Source organism: Dermacentor andersoni, chromosome 1 (assembly GCF_023375885.2).
Source record: "Dermacentor andersoni chromosome 1, qqDerAnde1_hic_scaffold, whole genome shotgun sequence".
NCBI classification, from domain to species: domain Eukaryota; kingdom Metazoa; phylum Arthropoda; class Arachnida; order Ixodida; family Ixodidae; genus Dermacentor; species Dermacentor andersoni.
Genome location: NC_092814.1, coordinates 120,385,757 through 120,405,230, shown reverse-complemented (window position 1 = coordinate 120,405,230; position 19,474 = coordinate 120,385,757). Strand labels below are relative to the sequence as shown.

The 19,474-nt window shown below is 48.8% G+C and overlaps 2 protein-coding genes across 2 annotated transcripts in view; one reads left to right on the top strand and one right to left on the bottom strand.

The window, feature by feature from the left end:
* The window catches only part of Mcr (macroglobulin complement-related), a 169,903-nt gene extending 165,287 nt beyond the window's left edge, over positions 1-4,616 (bottom strand). The window contains exon 1 of the mRNA XM_050193713.2: positions 4,299-4,616. The gene's annotated coding sequence lies outside the window, so the exon portion shown is untranslated. The remainder of the gene's footprint in view (positions 1-4,298) is intronic.
* Positions 1-19,474, top strand: part of LOC129380574 (uncharacterized) — a 52,481-nt gene that overhangs the window by 23,066 nt on the left and 9,941 nt on the right. The window lies entirely within an intron of this gene.

Sequence of the window (19,474 nt, the reverse complement as noted above, 5' to 3'; positions counted from 1 at the left end):
GAGCGATATCAAACCTGTGACGTTGCTTTTGCTGGCGAGCAGAGTAGTTACTATGAGAAAACATGGCGCTCGGGGTTTCATTAGGAGTTGTCAGCTGTTGTCTCGGCGTACAAAGGTGCGATATCTTGCAGGCACAATATATTGCGGACGCCGCGTGATACACGAATCGGCCTTGTTTGGTTGTAATACAAAAACCTGATGGGAGGAGTGGGGGCTTTGAACACACTTTTTTGGCAATATAAATATAACAAATAAATACAACAAAAGGAAGGAAAGAAATCGTAGCTACGTTGTATCTTAGCCAATAGCTCTGTATCTCTCCAGGCATTCAAAATAAAGGTGTGGAAACGGGTTGACATGCTTCGATCTCTCAAATGATTCCCAATTACATAATATTAGCGATCCATTATTACGAAGGATATGTATTATTATTATTATTATTATTATTATTATTATTATTATTATTATACGAAGTATTGTCCTCAAGTAGATTTACGGGGTGGAATTTTTACTTAGGAAAAGAGGAGAAAATGGGTGCGTCTACAAGTTGACAACTCTGTAGCATCTAGTTCTCTTCCATGGGCAAAAAAAGAACAAGCTAGGAAAACCAAGATCATAAGTTATAAAATGAAGTGCATTGAAGTAAATGTGGAACTAGGGTTGGTGTTACTTTGCAAGTGGAAACACTCATGCCACATATCATTTCATCCATCACGTTTGAGTAAGGTCTCGGTTGTCGGGTCGTGAGCGAAAGATCCATTGTCTGTTCCTTTAAGCAGAAACCTCTACATGCATAAGCAGAAGAGGGACACAGGATCTGGTCTTTCATGAATGAAGAACGAGAGGGAAGTCCTCGTAAAGTTATTGTTCACCAAAAGTTCGCCGCTGTCTTCGATAGCCAAGTGCTTTTGAAGCGTTTGCTTCAGACACGCAATTTTATCCACAAACACACAAGCTAGACATTGTGCAATCGCAAGCGGGTGTCAGAACGGTATCTACATACATGGCTCGTCTATTGCCACTATTCAGTGTAGGCCAAACGACGCCCAGACGTTGGGCCTTTATCTCGCAATGGCGAACCAAGCCGCAACACCAAGTCGGCCACGTAGCAATGCAAACGCAGATGAGCAAAAGCTGCCCAGAAATATACAACTGCCGAAAGAGTGCAGGCAGCATTCATTGTCGGGTAATGAAAATACCAAAAGTCTCCAAAATCCCCGAGATAAACAAGTGCCATAGCGTTTACACAATGTCATCCCGTAACCGGTGGGAACAACCCCTTGTATGTATACTTTCACCGAATTTATAACTTACTACACTGACTACAAACCTCAACTCACGATGTTTAATTTAAACACTCTGAAAACAAAAAATAAATATGTTTCTCCAACGTTGTCTGAATCAATAATATTCTTTTTTAATATTAGAAAATTGGGCCGCTTCTACGTATAAAGGTATCAAAAATTAAATTATGGGGTTTAACGTGCCAGAACCACTTTCTGATTATGAGGCACGCCGTAGTGGAGGACTCCGGAAATTTCGACCACCTGGGGATCTTTAACGTGCACCTAAATCTAAGTACCACGGGTGTTTTCGCATTTCGCCCCCATCGAAATGCGGCCGCCATGGCGTACGTATAAAGGTATCATGAGGCACCGATCACAGCGCTGTTGCCATCGTATGTTCACTGCGGCAGAATGCTGCTGTCGCAGTAATGAGCTGAGAGCCGAAGGAATCGCTGAAGCCTGCTGCCTTTCTTTACTTCGCTATGCAAAAATAGTTCAGAATACCTTCTGAACGTTTTCAAACGTACTAAAAAAACGAAAAAAAATTTTTTTTTTCGTTTTATTCTTAAGCCTTGAAAATTTTTTATACTTTGCTTTTAATTAGATTTAGTACCTAAGACGAAAAAAAAATTACCATGGTGGCCGTAGAGGTTTCAGGAGCGACAGCCAAAGGGCGCCCTATACAGAGTTTCACGGCCGTTGCTCCTTCATGGCACCGACACACACATTCAATGTTGAAAACGGCGCAGCCATATCATTCTGGAAGTTATGTTAAAGCACAACCACCACAAAATTTAAAACTTTGGGTGTTATTGTTGTTCGATTCCTCTGTATGCATCGACCAAGATCCCTGACCAGGTATTAATGGCGAATGTTGCCGAGAACATATCTTCATACGAGTCTAAAGACAGCGCGGCCAGCTGACTTTAAATTGCTGCAGCTTGCGACAATGACATCAACATGGCACGTTTACTGGCTCCTATGATCCCTGTGACCTTCCGCGAGGAATTCTAACGTCACCAATAGCGACGATTGCACGGAGCATCACGGGAGAAGACGCTGAATCTGTGCCGGGGCTGCTCGCCTGCTCGTTTCTTTCGCCGGCTCTCCGGTGCGCGCAAGAAAAGAAAAAGTAGAAATTAGCCCGCTGGTTAACGTCTGAAAGCAAACTGTCAAGGCGGAGCATTGATACATGCTACAACTACGCCCCTGAAGGCAAAAGGACGGCACCACAGCAACAATAGCGTTTCATTCACTTTAAGCGTCTGTACGAGAACGCTCGTGATGAGTAGTGTTTAGCAAGAAACTTAATTGCACGACTCAAGTAGACAACGACCAGGTGTGATATGAGGGCTAATGCTAAGGATGAAACCGCACCAAGCAGAGCCAACAAGTGATTTTCCTTTTGAAAACGAAAGCTGAATCAACGCCGCCTTGTCATGACCCGACTTCGATGCGGATGACAACCGTGGTTACGCAAACAGGTTCAGGTGTCGTTTCAACGGAATCTCCGCTCACTTTATGAATATTTAGCTGTGGTAATAAGAGTTGTTTCACTCGTTCTATGTCACCATGGAGTCCATATACGGCATATACGAGTACTATATAGCTCAGCCTGCAGCAACGAAAGCTTTAGCGGTACACGCGCGCATGTCGACATATGTTCCACGTCAATAGCGCTTGTCGAACACTGAAAGTCGCTCAATGACCGCTTCGCTTCAACAAGCTGCTAAAGATCTTAGAAATTTTTTTTTTTTTTTTTATGAAAAAGGCGACGACTGTGCACAGAGCTTCCATTCAATGTTGCACTTGCGCGAAATAATCGTTCCGAATGACCAGTAATTAGCAATTAGTCCCGCCACCTCTCATCACTTTTCCTTTATATTGCCGTCACGCCCAAATTTTAAGCAGCGATACCGAGCAGCACACGTGGCGCGTACCTTCCGCGACAGGCTGTCTGCAACACCTGCAGGGCAGGTCAGGGTCCACACCGAACGCTGCGAATCTGCTATTGCCGTACGAGCTGCGAGTTCCTTTCAGAGACTCACCGGCCACTGTAAACTTTTGTGAGCAGACCAGAAGGTTTCGTGTGTTCGCCTCATCAGATTTGTCTCGTAGACTACACACAAAACCGCACTGTTTCCGACGCGGCCTAAAAGAGTATGCGCTATGCATATGAGAGACGTGACAACACGTCAGCACGGAAACTGCGGTGCAGACGCTTGCACGTAGTGTCTGGCACTGCCAGAACGGCTGCGCTTCCACAAAGTGCACACACGCGACATAACGCCTTCTTCAAAGAGGAGCACCGCTTCATTGTGCAGTTCAAGGGCCAAACATGGAATAAATATGACGTGAGACCGACACTGGATTCAACTATACGGAAATAAGCTAGTGCCGAAACAAAAGAAAGATTGTCGAGTGCACAGGAGTGCGATAGTCCAACGAACAGACAGACGTCAGAATGAGACTGCTTCCTGTTATGCTAAAGAACGCCAGTGCTTAGAAGGAGAAAAGACAGCGGTAGGAGGGTGGTATTGTGTACATCTAACGGTGTTCCCACATCGGACAAAGAAAGCACACAAAAAGCGAAACTACGCTTCTGCAGACATCCGTCGTTTACACACGGGAAGACACATGGTTGTAAAGGCGTGTGCATGACGAGGTTCCAGTGACGACAGTCGGCATCGGCGGTTTGTTTCTCTCACGAAGGAGATGAACCACTGACAAGACGCCAAGCAATCCACCGATCATTCATAAGACATCCACATACTCATCACACGTGGAGCAAGTGGTGTCAGCGCACACCGTCACACGACCCGGTTGCCAGCCCGCGAAAAAAACAACCACGGTCTCGCATGACAGCGCATCTCGATGGGCACAAACCCGCTCGCATCTTCGACTCGAGGCGTCGTCATCGGAGACGTCGCTTCGCGTCGAGGTCAACGGCACGACGACAAACTGCAGGCAAACGGCACGGAGATTACGCACGCACGAACACGGTCGACTCACCTCAGCTGATCAGGCGGGCCCTTTTTACGGTGCGCACATGACGTGGGCCACCAGCAATGCCGGCGGCGAGATCCGCGGGGCACGCGCTGGACAACGCACGCAGTCACAGGCAGTCAGTGAAGATCTACGACGCAATACGAGCGCACAACTTTGCGTAGCACCGGGGCCCAGAGCCGGCATCCGCGGCCGCCTCCGGTGCCGTAGATTGAATCAAGCGCTACCGGCAACCGGTAGCCGCCGGCTGCCAAGTCGGAGAATCGCCTCGGGCACACCGCTCGTCTTTCCCGCGCGCGCGCGAAGCCCGAACACACGGCATGCAGGCCGACCGCCGACGACCGAGAGGGAAAGGGCACCCCAAGTGGCGGCGCTCTCTCACTCGCCTCTTAGCACCGGCGCGCCATCTGGAGTGCCAAACGCGAAACGCTCGACGATGCCGATATTTGGCGAGTGTCAAGGAGAGCGAGAGTCGTGCGCACCTTCGATAACCTGGCAGCTCTTACGTGGTACGTCCTACCGCACCTGCTGGCATCACGGTACGGAAAACGTGCGTCAGCTACTTCCAAGATCAAGACCCCTTTTTTTGAAAATAACTAGCTGTGGTTGCTTAGTGGCTTTGGTGTTGCGTTGCTAAGTCGCGGGATCACATCCTGGCCACGGCGGCCGCATTTCGATGGTGGCGAAATGCAAAAACACCTGTGGTACTTAGATTTAGGTGCACTTTAAAGAACTGTAGTTTCCCCCACTACGGCGTGCCTCACAATCAGATCGTGGTTTTGGCGCGTAAATGCACAGATTATTACTTTTGTTGTTGTTGAAAATGACGAGGAGTATCTGCGAACGATTTTCGGAGTCTGGCTTTCACGTCGCGGAATATGCTCCGCAATCCAACCCCCTGTCAACAAATTATACGGGAGACTCAGAAAATAAACAAAGAAATAAAAACGTAATACAAGCATAGAGAGTTCAGCAAGACCTCAATGTTTCTTGCGTATTATACATATAGTCGTCCAAGGTTCCAATTTCAGAAAAAAAAAAAAAGTTGTAGCTTGCCAAGAATCATCGTCAGCAAGAAAGAAATATAAAAAAGTCGTCATCGGTGAAAAGCGCGAACTACCCCTTTCCCAACACTTTCCACGCTTACTTCACTTCAACAAACGTTATGAAACACCGTCACTGCGGCAGCTGTGAATATCAATGCAGAAAGGCTACAACTGCAGCAATCCATTTGCATTAAGAAGCAACAGTAATAATAGGGCGTATAAATTTACAGCGGGAATACGTAGACTCTGCAACACTTGCAGGGTGCAAAGGCTCTGGCCTCAAAACTACCTTATCGCTCATCCCCCTCCCATCCAGCTGGTGGTCAATGTTCAAGCGTTGGCCGTCGTCCAGGCCGTTACGGTGCGGCCAGAAGCATTTCCCTCTCCTTCGTTCTTCTAAGAACTACATGAATGCATACGTTCTTAACGGTACACAAATATATATATATATATATATATATATATATATATATATATATATATATATATATCGTCGCAAAAGAGAAACACTTATCTGCCCGTTTGCTTTTAGTATCATTTTACATTCAATCAACTAGACGCACGATAAACAGGACGCTGGGCAATCTTCATGGGATGTACACCCGCACGCTGCGCCACCTCACCCATAAACAGCCACGCGCCCGTGCTTATATCTTAATTGTGATCAAGGGACCCAATTCAATTCAATTATAGGGTTTTACGTGCCAAAACCACTTTCTGATTATGAGGCACGCCGTAGTGGAGGACTCCAGAAATTTCGACCACCTGGGGTTCTTTAACGTGCACCTAAATCTAAGTACACGGGTGTTTTCGCCTTTCGTCCCCACCGAAATGCGGCCGCCGTGGCCGGGATCAAGGGACCCGTACGGGACCCGAAATGACGGTTCTTTATTTTTCTTTTATTCTTGGCGAGTGCACGTTTTTTGGCACCAATATGTTTCCTCGCCAGACGAGTTTTCGTAGAACACTTGACTATGGATACGTTCTTAAAGGGACCCTGAAACGATTTTGGCGATTTTCTACAAACGTACTGAGTCGTTAGAGTAGGCCCTTCTGATCATTAATTGACACATCTAAGTGCTCTGCGTAAAGCGTGTAATTTATTACAAGGTTTTAAAAATGCACATCGCTGTCGATCGCAGCGCACTGCTCGGCGGAATCTTAAGCCGCCCCTACCCATATGATGCAAATAACCCATATGACGTCACGTGGGCGAGCTATCTGATTGGCTGACCAGGGCGCGTGATCGATAATTTTTCTAACTTTATGGTAAACAAATGATCTTCGTAATAGTTGGAATGTTAGTTAATTTGTTTTTATAAAGAGAAAGTAGCAGAAAGAGAATGCACAAGAACAATTTTTCAGTACACTTAAGCACTTCCGGCACACAGCAAGTGTCGTCTGCTTGTGTTACAACGTACTCCATTTTGACGAGAGCTCCGCGGTCAGAGTTGGTCTCAGTCTTTTCGCGAGCACTATGATTCGACTTTGTTGCCTTGTGGACTGCAAACGTAGTGACTGGCAATATGTCAAGCTGCGACATCGTGTCCCTCTGCAGGGCAGCGTACGAGCGAACTGGCTGCTGCGCATCGGACTGCCGCTATTCGATCGGCGCCAGGATTTGCGCGTTTGTGGCCGTCACTTTACACCGGAAGATTACTAACGCACTAGCGTTTCGCGAGTCCCGTATTAAGGCAAACGTAAGCGCAAGGGGACAGGGTCTGGCCGCTTGACTGTGCCGTAACGGGATGAGCCGAGATGAGCAGAAGGGCAAAGGTGAATGGTCTGCATGGTGCAGCCACCTGGTGGCATAGAGCTCAACCATACACAGTAGCAGCAACGAAGCGTATTCTTTCTTGCTGCTCGTGCGTATTTTTCGCAGGAGTGTAATCATCAACACGTTGTTTTTATAAATGTTTAAAATGTTTTACACTTGGTTAGAGCAATATTAGCGCTGTGTTTGGCTGGTTAAGCGCTGCGCCAACAAGTGTCTGGACCGTGCAGACCGATCAGGCCGCTCACGTACGTCTGCGCCAAAGTTCCTTCATCAGCTTGAGTTTATGCCTCCAGTCGTTTGCCGAAATGACCAGCTTGCCTGTGGTTACCGGAATACCAGACACGTTCGGCGCTACGATAGAATGCTCGCAACGCACGCTGCTTCGATAGCTCTCGCTTGGGGTCGACAGCCAAGCGGCTAGCGGAGAGGTTTCGCGCGGGCGGGGGCGGGCTTCAAAACAACCGGAAGTGGACGATGTGACGTCGCATCGTGACGCAGGACCAGTGAAGGCGGAGCTTAGCCCCGCTCGCTCGACGAACGAGTTGAGGAGGAAAAGCATGGCTGGGGAGGAGGGTAACTTCTAATCGCTTGTAGCTCCATTAATACGTAACGCTTCACTTAAATTGTGGTGCGAATGTTCTACTTAAGCTGTACCCTACGCGTCTACAAAATTTGTCCGAACCGTTTCAGGGGCCCTTTAAGCATGTAGATACTTCTATTTAGCAAACAACAAACCTTTGTCGATCATTCATCATATTCGCTTGCCGTACGCATATGTCTGGCTTAAAGCGATCGCAAATGGGTGCAATAAAGATACGCATCACGCACTGCTGTCGGGAGCGCCTCTGCAGGAGAAGCACTCTTATAAACGGCTTGTAGTCAGAGTAAGGAAAAAAAAAAAAAAACTCGCATGTCTGTCAAGTGAAGAATCTACAGTAGAAAGGAACGTACACACAGCTAAAAAAATTGATATTTGAGTACATATAATCGCAGCTGCTGTGCACTTTGTCCTTTCTTAACAGGTACCATGCTCGGATAGCCGTTAGTCTGCGTTGCTAAAAGTACGTTACAGTCTTCCCTCCCATTGGAGTACCTTTGGCGTTCTTGCCGTCTTTATTTACTTGTTTTTTCTGCCGAGAACCGCAGTTTCGCGGCACTTTCGCAAGGTAACTCCCCGAGATACACCGATTATCGATCGAGAGGAAAACACCGATAAGCATTCGCTGATATCTAATAAACACCGGAAAGCTGGATGCTCATATCATGAACCCCTGGAGACAGATCTATCAGGGTTTTTTCTTTTTTTTTTGTCTTCTTTATTTTTTATGCGTTCGCATCGGAGTGTCAACTTTGATGAGGTTTGCTGCATTTAAAAGAACGCACTAAAATCTAGTGACTATATGTAGCGAATTTTTTTTATTTATGTTGTCAATAGTTTTACGAAAATTGATGAAAATCGCAAATTTTCGGAAAACGAACCTATGAAGTTTACAGCTCTAACTCGGCAATGAAAAATAACACAATTTTGTAAATTGTATATATTACATCCAAGGGGACAAAACTGATGCATTACCTATGGCTCTCAAGTAGACCACTAATACGTGAGTAGGCCTTTTGCAAACCCCTTGCAAACAATGTAACAAATTCATGTAAGATGTAAATTGATAAATCAAATTGTTCGCTTCGGGTGCTCTAACGGATGCAGTTTACAGAACTGCGATATTTGTTCTCAGTGCAGAGCTACGAACTTGTAAACTTCCTGCTTTCATTTTTGAAACTTACCAATTTTGGAAAGCTCGGGCATCGGAGTTGGACCCGAGCTAAAGCTTCGTCCTAACACGCTACACACTCTAGGAATGCGGCCCATCGCTCGCACCACTCCCCCCAAAGTCCGACCTCACTCGACCTCTCCCCCCCCCCCCCTCCCCCAATGCTGGGAGGCTGACTCCAGCCACAACGCCAGAAGATCAGGAGTATATGGTGGACTTCATTCAGTAGGCTTTGACGAAACTGGCCAATGAGTCTCTGGACTGAGAGCTTCAGAAAACCCAGCCACTTTAGTAAATAAAGCTCTCTCTCTCTCTCTCTCTCTCTCTCTCTCTCTCTCTCTCTCTCTCTTGGGCACACGGAAATGTAGCTTCGAGAGATTGTCAGATTGACACCGGATTGGGGATGACCGCACCCCATTTCCAAGGCCAACAGTAATCTCAAAGCTATTTCAATATAACTGCGAAAAAGGATTTCATGATTCTATTATTTCGGCCTGGTTTGGCAGGACACACAAACAAGATTTTTCTTGCCTGCGTAAAACGTGCCCATGCGAAGTGTGCTTTGCTGTGGCAGCATCAACGAAAACAAAGCATAGGTCGCAGCTAAACAGCAAGACGTGCTGTGATGTTGTAACTGCGCCTTCACCTCGAGAAAGGCGAAGTTTTGACATGAGAGATGAGATGTGGGACGTGCAGCGCGACGGGCGGCTAAAAAACGTACACTGATAAAACTTAATTACTTGCGCTGCCTTTGCGGCTGTTCCGATATACGCTTAAGTTATGCATTCATCGGGAGTCCTAGGAACAAATAACGAAGTATCGCTGAGTGTCCGTCTACCATTCTATAAATATCGCACATACTCTGCTATCCATCAGGTTCACTGTGGGATGTAAAACATCGCGAGATAAGTATTACGCTGATAAGTAAGTTTTTGGAGAGCACTAGCTTAATAATACTTGTGCTGTCCTGCTGATACAAATGCGTTCTCTCACTAGTGCCTACGCAGGCGTAAGTTGAGGTAGCGCTAAACGACGCGTTTCGTAGTGAACTTGTAAAATAACCCGATACTATACCAAGTTGCAGGCGCCTTTCCTGTCATACAATATTCCCGCTTTCTCGCGTCCACTTAATCACCATATAAGCCACATCACCGATATCCGACAAACATCACCGCACTGAGGCAGTGCACGAGAGAGTGCGCCGTATCACGTCAGACTGCTCGTGCCATGGCTCGTAACTTCTACCTCTACGATTCTACCGTGGCTACCGTACCAAGGCCGATGCCACGCAGTGTCGATGACGTCCCAGCACCCGGACAGAGTGTCCCACTCCTGCCTTCTCTTTTAGTTTGCGTGGGGAAAGCATGCAGTGTGAGCCCGCCAGGCGGCATTCCCCGTCTCCTAGTGGCATCTCCCGACCCTTTCGCCAATGGAACACAATGAAGAGGCCGAGACCCTCGGCCCCGCATTGCGGGGAAGAGACCTCACCTATAACAGCCTTGACGAGAGCCACTTGGTCGGAAAAAGGGCGGCGGACAATCGCACTCTGAAGTGCTGGCGCGGCAACGAACCGAGATGCAGCTCAGTGGCCACGGCTTCTGGCTCCCCATGCGTCAACAGAAAACGCACATCTTTCACCCTTCCAGCGAAAGACGCACTCCGACGTTTGATTTTCACAGCAGCGCTTTGGAAGCCAATGTCTTATATGCTCCACCCATTCCTCCTATCTGCGGCTATTGGGTAGGCGAGCTACAAATATACATGTCGGCAAATGCGACAACACCATAAGAGAGAGAGGGAAAGATGGGGGATGGAAGCTACCCATAAACGATAATGTGGTCAGGATTAAATCCAGGGTTTGGCAGAATCCCGTCTTTTCAGGAAGAGGCACGATAAAAAAAGAGAACGCCGACCAAGAAAAAAAACATTTAGTGAAAAATGATCTACTAAATGTGTTTTCGTGGTCGGTGTTCTCTTTTTTTCATCGTGATCACAATAATGCCCACATGTAATCGTTCTTGCGCGCTCTGCAGTATCTGCCAAAAGAAGTATTAGCTGAGCAGCATGGGATCAGGGTACGCGTAGGGAACAACGTAGATTACAAGACATAGCCCAGCCAGTAAGAACCTCAGTTTTTGGAGCCTTGTTAAGAACGGCCAGCAACAGTGCAAAGTTTTGCCAACCCGTTGCGACTGTGGAGGCAACATCCCGGGAGCATCGCCGCCAACCTCTAGCCACGGCGTGACTAAATCGACTTTGTGTCGGGGAACAATACGCGCATCCCCCACTCTCCGTCGCTTCAGCTAGGGTGCGTTCGATGAAGCAGGCTTTGTGCTGAAACCGCCGCCAACCTCTAGCCTCATCGCCGTTGTGACGGAATGAGTTCGGCGGGCCAACTATTGTTACCAAACTCCCCAACGCGGACCTAATCTGCTACGGGTGCGCGAGTTGCCGCGGGAACGCCGTTTTGCGTTCCTTCCCACGCACCGACCAAGACGCAAGACAACGCGCTACTCGGAACGGCTCCCGAGTTCTACGAAGCCCCTCTGACGTCGGCTCCGGACCATCGCCCCTGTGTGTATGCGTGTGTGTGTGTAAACCGTGCCGCGGAGAGGCGGCTAGTTTGCGATGACTAAACGACCGTTCGTATCACCTTGTATCGGGAGAGGACCGAGTGTTTAAAAACCGCTGTTGTGCGGCTGCTCAGGACACTCTCTCTCAAGCAGTCATGTTAGACTGATTCACTTTCTCAAACAGTCATGTTAGACTGATATAAATACTGTAAATAAACTCATATTCCTCGTTCTCGATGAGAAGCAGTCCTTCCCTTCATCAACGTCCTCAGCGTGGATAAGTTTGACGACGGCATGGGCCAGCTACCTTCTAATTCATGCCCGACTCCAATCTTGACAACGGATCACGAGCGATGGGATTGAACCCCCAATCCAGACAACTGGTGGCAGCGGTGGGATCGTCCGACAACTCTAATATCTGGTGGCAGCGGTGGGATCGTCCGACAACTCTAATAGCCTGTACCACGAATATATTAGAAAGAAAACTACGCTTCTCCATTGTCTATGCTATCACTTGTGCCATCTGTCGCCGTTTCGTATTCTATGTTCATCTGCTATTATTTTTGGCAAACTATAGTTAACATCCTGCTTCTAAACAACGCGCAAAGTATCACCGCGGTAAAGTATGCGCTGGATTAGTTACACCCGTGCGGGCCTGAACCTCCAGTACGCATTCAAAAGTGGTCCCCGAGCGTACACGGGCGTTCCTCCTTTTGCACTCTCATGCCCCGTAGAAACGCGGGCGCGGGGCCACAGTGACGGGCCTGTCGCACTTTATGCGCGCTCTCGTCCCGGGGCGGGCAGCTAGGGGTCTCGCCCGCGTGCATGCCGGGCTGACTCGCCTAAAGGTATACAGCGCGGCGGTTGAAACAAAGGTGCACCGCGACGCGTCTCCTTTACTGACGCTGTGCGGCTGCCCCTTCTCCGAATAGGCAGGGGAAAAAAAAGACGAGGAGTAATGCCGCTCACGACGGCACCGCGAACATACCGCCACGGCGGTGCGGGCGCGGAAAGAATGCAAAGGTGAAATGTTCGTCACTATAAGACGCAAGTCTGCAGGTAAGGTGCATACAGATAAAGAAAAAAAAAAAGAAAGGAACGAAAGAAACGCGGACGCCACTCACGAACCGGTTTTCCTTAGCCGTTCTTCTTCGTCGCATACATGTAAGCGGCTCTCTACTTCTCCGTTGTGCATTTTTTGTGCTTATGAGCTGTTTTTCCCGAAACTCCATTTCGTCATGTCGCCGGCAGCGACTGGCAAACACGTGCGTCTGCCCCCCTCCCATGGTAAAGACAACCGCGTGGTTTCAAGCCGAGCCAAGGTGAAAAAGGCAGCCCCAAGCAGGTTCCTGCGCCTGACAGAGTGCGGTGCCTCTTTCTGAGTCCCAGCACTGTTTGCACAAGAGCGACCCCGGCAAGAACAATTCTCCCGAAAAAAAAAAAAAGGTAAATAATAGATATTGTATCCGCACAGCGCATATTTAACCCCGAGCTGGATCAAAATACATTTGACACGCGCCGTTTTCGCGGTATAATCACGCCGACAGCGACAATTCGCACGTTCGTATATGCATGTATACGCGCTGAAACGATGGAGCAAAACGTATGCGCCCCGCTTAAAAGAAAAATGAAGTTTAAAAAAAGCCAATTTGAATTGAAAAAAAAAAAGGCACCCGGGGTATGACTCTGCAAAACACTGCGTCCAATTCGTACTTATCGCAGTGGCCCAAAACGCAGGGCTTACGCGACGACGTTGCAAATAGCGTCTGATCCGGTGCACTATCGCGCTTGTCCGCTCCCACACAGCCGTGCGTGTATACAGACGGAAAAATGTACGACTGCGACGACTATGATTCTAACGGGGGCAAATTCAGAGTTCATGAGGCGGACAAGGAGATACTCGACGATAGCGAAACACAAAGGCGTACAGGAAACGAAGCAATGCTCCACGCAGCGAGCAAAAGGGAAACGTCGTGTCTCGAAGAATAAAGCATATCCTGGAAGGCCACACATGTACTCGCCAAAGAAGACTTGCCTGCAATCAGTGGGCAGACGCCAAGCGTAATCGGGCACTCTTCGAAGGAGGCCCCCACAAACCACTTATTAACCCAGCGCGCAAAATTAGACGTTGCAGGCCTAATAACAAAGCGAGACGTCGAAATAACGAAGTCGTTTCATGCACTGTCTCGCTATAAGAAATGATGCCGAACAGGACACGTCCAACGCTCGGGCACCATTAATGAAACACGAAGGTCAAGCAAGGGGGTAGCGGTTGTGACGCTGCGTCTTGCTCGACCGCACCGACCCCTTTCCGATCTTCTCGGGCATTTTAGCACATGATCGTTGTCGTTAAAGTACCTTTAATGGCGCAGGGGTTACCAGCACTACAGTGTGTTATATACCGGAAAGCTGACCTACACGAGACTAATCTGCAGCGAGGCATTATTCGACATCCGCCGGCAAGTACCCGACGCGATGGTATTCTTCCATTTCGGTTGTCGCTGAGAAGAGCCATCATGCCGTCCCCATCGGAATGGCTGATGGCCTGCGACGTGTGCGGTTGCGCGAAGACCACCCATTTACTTCATCGACGATTTTAAGTGCAGACACGACAGTTCTCTGTTGCGTTTGGAGAGGGGCCCCACTTGGGTATTAAAAATTTATGTAGCGAACTATCCCATCCGTCTACCTCAAACACAACCGCGGAAAACTGCGTACAAGTATGCAGCCCGGTGCTTCGCGTAAGTTTCAGATTACTGCACCATGGTGGTAAAGACAAAGGAATACAGAGGTAGGTGGTCCTGCTTGAGACTAAGCATCGTATAGCGAGAAAAAGACACGCACGAGCGAAAAGACGATGTTTCGACCACAGCGACATGCCCCAACGTGACATCTGAACATCGACTTTGCTGTTTTTCAGCTTATACTGCATTGAAGGAGCTACAGTCTTGAGGGAATCCAGTGTAGGCATCTTCGACTGCATACGCAAGGTGGCGACGAGCGCCTCCATGTGCAACGGGTCGTTCCATCCTCCTTTTTTTCTGCAGTATCTCTACCGCTCTCCCAATGTCCCATAGAAAACTTGACGCGTTTTGTTCCCACCTGGCTTTTCGAAACGTTACTGACTTGTTACCGGCAGCAGCGAAATAGGGGCCCTTCCAACGTTAAATACCACTTTCAATGGCGCCGTTTCACAAAGTTTGGCGAAGTGCCCACGTAGGACTTCGGGAGTGCTGCGCGCAGCACTGCCGCTCTGTGCACAACATCAATGCCCCCCTGCGCCGTCGCCGCGCCCACCAGCACCCACGCTGGCACTCCTGCGTGTGCTCGACCAGCCGCTGTCAGCTCGGCGTTGCGCGCGGGCTCCGCTCGCCCCGTGTTGTGTGCGCGCGCGTGTGTACACACACACCGCCCAGGGAAGCCCCGTGCTCGAACGTGACGGGTTCACAGGGGCGTCCCCGGGGCCGCACTACGAGAGGTCCGATTTATTGAGCGACGGCACCGCACGGGGCTTTGCGCCGAGAGAGCACCGGAACTTGGACGAGACACTCCGGGCGCGTAAACGAAAACGGATGATATATTTTTCCGCCGCTCTCCTCTCGTCATACGCGCGCCACGCCCAGAACCTTTCTTTCTCTTTCCCCTCTAGGGCGTCGCGCCACGCTACAAGAATGCGGCGAGCAGCAAGGTTTCACGCCGCGCGCGACTCGTCGCGACGGCTTGCCCTCCGTGGGATGAGCAGAGGCAGCCCGGTCGGCTGGCGATCGGAGTTGCGACGGGTGACAGCCGCACGGCAGTCGATGGAAGCCTCTGGTTCGCGTGCTGCACCTCCCTCCCCCTCGCTCTTCTCTATACCGAACACACACCCCGAGGAAGCCGCCCAGACGCGCGATGCCCAAGAGGCGGAAGTGACAGGCGGCGTGGATAGCGCGATGCGCGAGACTCGTGGAGCAAGTATCTCGACTGAGTGACCCGTGTCGCCGACCCATCATACCCGCTGTCGCCTCGGATCTTCGCGGCCGACGCGCGAATCCATCGGCGCTATAGAGTGGACCGATGTTCTTCTACGTGCGAATTCAGATGGCCACATGTTTCAAGTGCCACTGATTCTCGGCATTATTCACCCAAAGCTAATGCAACGCAGTATATTCCGTAGCACAAGCGAAGCGTACTGCACGAGCAACTTGTCTTCAATGGTAGGATCACAAAAAAGAAAAAAAAATGAAGCAACAAAAAGAACAGAAAGATCCGGAAGAAATACTGAGACGCTGAACCGATGACATGAAGGCACCCACCGGTCTAGTGACTTATGTTGGCGAAGCCGGAAAAGCAAAGCAACATGCTTATAAAGGTATGTGGACAGATGCATGGTGTGCAATGATTTGCTTTACAGATTTTATGAGCATCACCATCGAAAAGAAGTGGTGCATGGTAGCGGTGCCACATCCGGGCGGTTCGCGCTGACAAACCATGGAACTATATAATCATTTCGCTGTCTTCCCTCCATTTACACTAGCAATATTCATTTTGAATTGTAGTGGTTTCAACCGCCAATAAAGTTCATTCATTCACCTTTCCACACATATCCATAAAATTCAAGGGCCCGTGCAAGACAACCACATCCTAACAAAATATTCTGAATGGTTTCTGCGCAAGTTTAAACGCTATGCGCAAATGTCAAATAGGCGGCGCCGAAAAATATACCTTCTATACTTCAACATCCCGAGCTGGTCTCTAACCGCATATCATGCACGGGCCGTTCCAATAATCGCAAAACATTTCCCTTTTTGATTCAATTTTTTTTGTTAGTCGATATAGTTACATAGCTATCTTCCGCTCCGTGGCGGCTCTCCGGTATACTGTTCCTGCATCTCTGAATTATCACTAAACATTCTTTCGTTCTTATATTATGTATATCACATCGCGGTTCATGAACAACGAGCGCCGCTTGCTGCCGAAAGCTTGAAACGCCCTGAGCCGTATTTGGTCCATAACTAACCGCAGAGGCATTGAAGTGGCAAGTAGCCGGTGAAATGAGATTCTACCCGTATGACGCCACACACCACGAAATACAACTTAGGGCTATGGGAGCGTGGAACTCGTCAAATTCGCGCGATAAGGAGCGACTTGCGAACAAGTTATTCATATATGAATTTATAAGCGTAACATTTTTCTAACACTCCTTTTTTTCCTAAGATACAATTGCAGCATGGCGTATAACCAGGAAAAACGTATTATACAATCTTTTCTTTAGCGTCTCGGTCATTGGGCTCCAGCGACCTAATAAGCTGGAAAACGTATTAGCGAGTTTCCAGACTGTATTTAGTTAAGGAACTCTGCCTTTTCTTTTTTTCAAACAGTGAATCTCCATATGGCACAAGAATTCTTCCAAAGTCAAATAGAGTTTTCAAATGATAGTCACGAAATCTAGAAAAAGTACAGAGTTAGACAAGTCTGCGCTGTTATGATTGGGGGTTCAATCCCATCGCTCGTGATCCGTTGTCAAGATTGGAGTCGGGCATGACCTAGAAGGTAGCTGGCCCATGCCGTTGTCCAACTTATCCACGCTGAGGACGTTGATGAAGGCAAGGACTGCTTCTCATCGAGAACGAGGAATATGGGTTTATTTACAGTATTTATATCAGTCTAACATGACTGCTTGAGAGAGATTGAGAGAGAGTGTCTCAGTCTAACATGACTGCTTAAGAAAGTGTATCAAGCATCCGCACAACAGCCGTTTATAAACACTCGGTCCTCCCCCGATTCCAAGGTGGCGGAAACGTTCGTCCAGTCATCGTAAACACACCGCCTCTCCGCGGGACGGTTTACACACACACACACACACACACACACACACACACACACACACACACACACACACACACACACACGTTCACGGTCCGAAACCGACATCACACGGATTTCGTAGAACTCTGAGCGGACCCTCGCAGTGCGCCCGGGTAGCCATTGCCTTGCGTCTTGGTCGGCGCGTGGGAAGGGGCCGCAGACGACGTTCCCGCGGCAACTCCGCCACTCATAGCAGATCAGGTCCGCGTTGGTGGGTTCGGTAACAATAGTTGGCCCGCCGAACCCATTCAGTCCCAATGGCGATTTAGTGACGCCGTGGCTAGAGGTTTGCGGCGGAACTCTAGAAAACGTTGACGCCCGTGGTCGCAACTGGCTGGCAACACTTGCACTTCAGCTGGGCCGTTCTTAACAGCGCCATGAACAGCCCGCGCACGCTGATGAAGAGCAACTTTACGCTTTCAAGTTTTACCCTCGTTAGTCGCCGATTAAGGCCACCTATACTCGTAGAATCACAACGTTCTATACGTAAATGCTGATGTCGTAGCGGGAATTTTGAATTTCAGGGCCTTAGAGCCGGTCTAGATCGCAAAGTGACGTGTGGCGGGCGGGCTAAATGAATCACACGACCCAATTTTATGCAGAGCCGGCTGCTCTTGCTTATCATAACATGTACAAGATGACTCGGATGTGACTGTCTAGCAGGAGACCGGTGCAACATGGAGGAGGAACAATGACACACAGCTCCACCGTGCTAGAGAAAAAAAAATCTTGATCACATATTACCTCTGATCTATACCACTCACCGATTTCGGCGACCGCGTGCAAGGGAATATGCGTCGAAATAACGTTCCAAGTGCCCCAAACGGCGAGTAGGCTGTTAAAAGACGATCACCGACACAACTGTTAGTTAACCTCGTAAATTTCGCGACCACATTGTGCTCGTCCATACACGGCAGATACTACTCACCTCTGTCATGAACCACTGTAATGTTAAATGCAGTTTGTGGGGCGTGTTAACACCGGAGCGGCAGATATAACTTTATTTTGTTGTACCCTATACGCACGCAACTTGGGGAGTGAGAATCGCGTTGCACAGGTGGCAGACGCAGGTGCACGCTTTGTGCTATCAGTTAGCGGGGAGTATTTCTTCCATTAGCGTTTTTGCCCCACAGCAAATATCACTAAATAGATAGCGAGAATACACGTAGAAAAGCGCCGTTATTTATTACCTACATCACTTGAATTATTGGTTTGCATGCCTCAAGACAAAGCACGGGAAACGGTGGGCACTTCAAGCGTGTCGAAATCTCAAAATAAAGGCGGTTCTGCATTTCACCACTATAGGAACGTGGTCGCGCCTCGGCGCGCCTCTATAATATACATGTGACCCATGTGCAGTACAGAGTATTGTCGCCAAACGCTTTTGCTCAATTGATAGATTGGAAAGTCAGTGGATGTATTGATGGTCTTCAAAAGCAGCAGTCAAGGCTGGTGGCCGCTACCAAAATAAATAAAAGCATTACAACAACGCATACCCTTCGAAACGGGGTGGTGGCAAATACCTCTCCCCCCCCCCCCCCCCTTCCAAGACCATTATTTTTACCTTTCCGCTACGCCTTGGTTAGAGGCCCCCCAAGATCTGACGTTCGTGCTAACAAGCCACAGGGTCTTTATATAATTATGTGTCCTAATCTAAATTACAGTATTGTAGCACAACACACCAAGTATCAAGCCAGAGGAAGATGCACAATCCCGAGACAAGAAGCACCTGCTGACGTCAGCATGAGATGAGCTGACGTGCCAGTCAGGTGGCCGGTCAGGTAGGTAGCCGCTCGGCAACGCCTGCGCTGAAGTCATGGTATAAAGTAAGAAAGCACTATACAAGCATAAAATACAACCCTTCATTCTCAGTTTTTACTTACGAGCCAGCAGTCTTCCAGTCGCCTCTTACTTCACCGCTCCACAGATCCTTTCACGTTTCCTCTAATAGTTTTAGATTAGGGGACGCAAGCGGCTTGCGTACTGCGAAAGCGCAGGCTCAGACGTAGGGGTCTGCGCATGCGCAGTACCGTGGCCCCTAGTTCTTGCGTACGCAAGCGGCTTGCGTCACCTAATCTAAAACTCTCTAATGTCCGCAAGCATTGTTCCACTTTTGGCACAATGCTTACGCAGCCCGGTGTCATTATCGAAGTTATGGAACTTGATCCGA